This window comes from Orcinus orca, chromosome 2 (assembly GCF_937001465.1).
Source record: "Orcinus orca chromosome 2, mOrcOrc1.1, whole genome shotgun sequence".
In the NCBI taxonomy this organism is placed as follows: Eukaryota; Metazoa; Chordata; class Mammalia; order Artiodactyla; family Delphinidae; genus Orcinus; species Orcinus orca.
In genome coordinates, this window is record NC_064560.1 from 197986175 (window position 1) to 197992174 (window position 6000).

The following is a 6000-nucleotide window of genomic DNA, read 5'->3' on the forward strand; positions in this document are numbered from 1 at the left end:
TGATAAAGAATATCTACAAAGAACCTACATCTAACACCATACTTATTGGTGAGAAACTCAAAACTTTCCCACTGAGATCAGGTACAAGGCAACGATGTCCCCTCTCACCACTCCTTTTCAACATTGTACTAGAGTCCTAGCTAATGCAATAAGACATGAAGAAACTAAATGTGTACATTTTGGGAAGGAAGAAATAAAACTATCTTTTTCACAGATGGCATGATCATATATGTAAAAAATCCAAAGAATGAACAAAAAACTGTTTTTAATAGGTGATTATTAAAAGGTTGCAGGATACAAGATTAATATAGAAAAGTCCATTGCTTTCCTATATACCATCAATAAACAAGTGTAAATTGAAATTAACCCAATAGCATTTACATCGGGTTACATTAACCCAATACCAAAAAAGAAAGGAAGGAAGGAAGGAAGGAAGGAAGGGAGGGAGGAAGGAAGGAAGGGAGGGAGGGAGGGAGGGAGGGAGGAAGGAAGGAAGGGAGGGAGGGAGGGAGGGAGGGAGGGGAAAGAAAGAAAGAAAGAAAGAAAGAAAGAAAGAAAGAAAGAAAGAAAGAAAAGAAAGAAAGAAAGAAAGAAAGAAAGAAAGAAAGAAAGAAAGAAAGAAGGAAAGAAACAAAGAAGAAAGAAAGAAAGAAAGAAAAAGAAAAAGAAAGAAAGGGAAAGTAAGTCAGGTATAAATCTAATAAAATATGTACAAGATCTATATGAGGAAAACTACAAAACCCAGATGAATAAAATCAAATAATTAAATAAACATATTCCACACTCATGAATAGGAAGACCCAATACTGTCAAAATGTTAGTTCTTCCAAGTTGGTGTATAGATTCAATGCAATCCCAGTCAAAATTCCAACAACTTTTTGTGTGGATATCAACTAACTGATTCTAAAGTTTATATGAAGATGCTAAAGACCCAGAATAGCCAATAAAATTTTGAAAGTTAAGAACAAAATTGGAAGACTGACACTATTTGATTTCAAGACTTACTATAAAGCTACAGTAATCAAGACAGCGTATTGGCAAAAAAAAAACAAATAGATCAATGGAACAGAATAGAGAGCCCAAAATAGACCCACATAAATATTGTCAAATGATATTTGACAAAGAAGCAAAGGTAATACAATGGAACAAAGATAGTCTTTTCATCAAACTGTGCTGGAACAACTGAACATCCACATGCAAAACAAAAACAAAAACTCAGTCTGGACACAGACTTTACACACTACACAGACTTTACACACTACACACTTTACACACTACACAAAAATTAAGTCCAAATTGATCATAGACCTAAATGTAAGCAAAAAACTGCAAAACTCCTAAAAGATAACATAGGAGAAAACCTACATGGCCTTGAGTATGACAATGACTTTTCAGACGCAACACCAAAGCACAATATTTGAAAGAAATAATTGATAAGCAGGCTTCATTAAAATTAGAAACTTCTGCTCTGTACAACACAATATCAAGAGAATGAGGAGATAAGCCAAAAGCTAGAGAAAATATTTGCAAAACATATGTCTGAAAAAGGACTTGTATCCAAAATATACAAAGAACCCTTAAAACTCAACAACAAGAAAACAAACAATACAATTAAAAAATGGGTCAAAGATTTACTAGACACCTCATCATAGAAGATATACAGGTAGAAAATAAGCATATGAAAATATGCTCCACATCCAATGGCATCAGAGAAATGCAAATCAAAACAACAATGAATTACCACTACACATCTATTAGAACGGCCAAAATCTAGAACACTGACCACATCGCGTGCTGGTGAGGATGTGGGGCAATAGAAACTCTCATTCACCTGCTGATGGGAATTCAAAATGGTACAGTCACTTTGGAAGACAGCTCTCAACAAAAGTAACATACTTTTACCATGAAATCCAGCAATCATGCTTCTTGGTATTTACCCAAAGGAATTGAAAACCTGCATCTACACAAAAACCTGAACACAGAGACTTCCCTGGTGGTCCAGTGGTAGAGAACCCACCTTCCAACGCAGGGGACACGGGTTCAATCCCTGGTCGGGGAACTAAGATTCCACATGCCGCAGGGCAACTAAACCCGCGCACCACAACTACTGAGATTGCATGCCTCAACTAGAAAGCCTGCACACCACAAACTACAGAGACCATGCACTCTGGAGCCCGTGTGCTACAACTACAGAGCTCACGACCCCTGGAGCCCATGAGTCACAGCTAGAGAGAAGCCCACATGCCACAACAAAGATCCTGCATGCCACAACTAAGACCCGAAGCCGCCAAAAAAAAAATTAAATAAATTAATTAAATAAATAACTATTTTAAAAAAGAATTTAGAAATTGAGATCATTAATAAAGAAAAACAAACAAAACAAACAAACAAAAATCTACACACAGATATTTATAGCAGCTTTATTTGTAATCCCCAAACTTTGAACCAACCAAGATGTCCTTCAGTAGATGAATGGTGAACTGGGCTCATCCAGACAATGGACTATTATTCAGTGCAGAAAAGAAATGAGCTGTCAAGCTGGAAAAGACACAGGGCATGTAAGTGCACATTACAAGCGAAAGAAGCCAATCTGAAAAGGCTGCGTTTTGTATGACTCCAGCTATATGATATTCTGAAAAAGGAAAAAGTATGGAGACAGTAAAAAAGATCAGTGTTGAGGGGACTGGGGTGGGAGGGATGAATAGGAGAATCGCAGAGAACTTCTAGGGCAATAAAAATACTCTGTATGATACTATAATGATAGATTATACATTTCATTATACATTTGTCCCAAACCATAGATTGTATACCACCAAAAGTGAACCCTATGGTATACTATGGACTTTGTGATAGTGATGTGTCAATGTAGGTTCATCAATTGTAACAAATGTCCCACTCTGGTGAGGGACGTTGATAATGGTGGATTCTATGCATGTGTTAGGGCAGAGGGTGTATGAGAAATTTCTGTACCTTCCTCTTAATTTTGTTGTGAGCCTAATACTGCTCTAAAAAATAAAGTTAAAGAAGATTGGCTGTTTAAAGCAAGAATAATAGTAATGCTTTATTGAGTTTGTAACATTTGTAGAAATAATATATAGGACAATAATAACACAAAAGACAGGAGGGAAAATGGAAACATACAGTTTATATTTCTTAGTGAACACATAAATTGATACATTCTCTTAAGATAGACTGTGATCTTAAGTGTGCATATCAAAACTCCTAGGTCAACATTTAAAAAATTAAACCGATATTGTTAATAAGCCTATAGGGGAGATAAAATGAAATGCTAAATTATTCAATCCAAAAGAATGCAGGGAAAGAGTGAAAGGACCAAGGAGCATTATGGGAGGGCAACAAATAGCAAGATTATAGAATTAAATAAGAAATACAAATGGTCTAAATGCACCAATTAGAAGCAAAGACTGTCAGACTGGGTTAAACAGCAAGACTTGAGACTTCCAATTTCAGCTCTGAGTGTAAAGTGCTTGAAAGTAATCACTCCCATTCTTACGACCAGGAAGAAAAAATTTGAACAAGGTGAAAATCAATGGCTTTTGTTGGACCCATCAGAGAATTGAGGTCGCAGGGCAAACCACCACTCAGAAATGGGAGAGACAGGAGAATACAGAGTCCCAGCTGAGATCTGCTTACCTGGAGCAGAAGTCACTGGAATAAGAACTGGTAGAAATACTTATATGGTCACTGTGACAAACTGCAGAGAGTGTGGACAGCATGAGAGAGAGAAACTGCTGGAGATTACATTCTTTGGTGGGGGGCACAATTGAGTGGATTTTATCTCTAGTCCCACCACACTCTCACCTTGAAGAGCCAAAAAAAATTCCCCTCCTGTCTCAGGTGGGAAGAGGGGAAAAAAAGATGCCTGAAATGCTGTCAGAGCATCTTCACAACAAAGGCCAGCTCAGCAGGGGGAAGACTCTATCAGACCTGTACTTCAGCTAGGAGGGAGAACAATTACCAAACTTCAGCACCCTCCATCCTTCCTGTCTCACTTACGTGGGGGGAAAAGGGAGGAACTTAAGAAGCACTTGTAAAGGCCACAGCCCAGGGACACAGGTGCACTAAAAACCTAAGATTTAATCATAAGATTATAGAACGCTTCCCTCATCCACACCTTACTACCACGTCAACAGGGCTACAATATAACACTGGTGGATTACAGCTGAAACAGCTGCAAGGCACAGACTATATTTAGGAAGTAGTTCCTAGAGAAATCCAAAGATAAGATGAAAGATAAAAAATAAGGGCACTAGAGGAATTTGAAACCTCTGGAACTTATATTGATAGCAAACAGTGAACACAATTCAACTCATAGATTAACGTGAAACTTCACACTAAGAAGGCCTATTTACCTCAGTGATTATCACCAGTTACAATATGTTGGGCTTTCATCATGTTGGGCATCTCAAAGGCAAGAAAAATATAAGGCCAAACGATATGCTGGCAACAAATACCCCCGTTTAAGTATAAAGACACGAATAAAAATAAAAGGATGGGAAAAGAGATATTATACAAACACTAATATAAGAAAACTGGGGTGACTATGTTACCAGGAGACAAAGTAGACTTCAGGACAAGTAATAATCCCAGGGAAAAGAGGGACATTTTGTAATGATAAAACTCCCAGTTCATCAAATGACATAAAAAAGAAAGTATGCTCCTAATAACAGAGCATCAGATTATGTGTAGGAAAAAACTGAGAGAACTGAAAGAAGAAATGAAAATTCACAATTAATTTGAGATTTTAATATTACTTTCTCAGTAATTGAGAGAACAAGTACACAGAAAATCACTAAAGAGCAAAAATTAGAATTACACTGGACTTTTCTTCAGAAACTATGGAAGCAAGAAGAGACTAGAGTGAAATTTTTAAAGTGTGGAAAGGAAAATATCGACCAATTCTGTATCCAGTAAAGTTATCCTCCAAAAGTGAAGTAGAAATACTTTCTCAAACAAGGAAAAATTTAGGGAATTTGTCACCAGTAGACTTGCCTTGAAAGAAATGTTAAAATTAAGTTCTTCAGAGAGAAGGAAAAGGATATAGAACAGAAATTCAAATCTACAAAAAAGAAAAAGCATAAGAAAGGGAATAGCGGAAGGTAAAATAAAATATTTTGTTTTTGTTATTCTCAATTGAACTAACATAAAATAATAGCAACAATGAATTCAGTGAGTTTATTTATGGAAAAGTGAAGTGAATGGCAGCAATATTTTAAGGGGCAGGATGGAAGAACTGAGAATGCTCTGTTATAAAGTACCTGCACTCCCCATGAAACAATATCATGTTACTTGAAAATGGACTTGGATTTGTTGCAAATGTATATTACAAACTCTGGGGCAGCCACTAAAAAATGTTTTTCAAAAAGGAGTATAATGAATATGCTAAGAGAGGAGAGAAAATGGAATCATATAAAATGCTCAATTAAAACTATGGAATGCAGAAAAAGAGTGGAAGACAAAAAAAGAAACAAAAAAACAAGGGCAATGAATAAAAATGAATTAAAAATAGTAAAAAACATGATAGATATTAGCCCACCTTCTGTGTTCTGAATGTTCATGTCCCCCCAAAATTCATATGTTGAAATTCTTCCTAACCCCCAAGTTGACCCTTGAACAACATGGGTTTGAATTGTGCATGTTCACTCACATATAGATTTTTTTTTCAATAAATATGTACTACAGCACTATGCAATCAGTGGTTGATTGAATCCTCAGATGCAGAACTGCGGATACAGAGAGCTGATTGTAAAGTTATACTAGGATTTTCAACTGTGCAGTGGTTGATGCCCCTAACCCCCAAGTTCTGTTCTTCAAGGGTCAACTGCATTAGGACATGGGCCTTTGGGAGGTGCTTAGATCATGAGGGTTGAGCCTTTGTGAATAGAATTAGTACATTACAAAAGAGGCTCCAGAGAGCTCTCTCACTCTTTCCACCATGTGAGGGCGCAGCAAGAAGGGTCGGCTATGAACCAGGAAGAG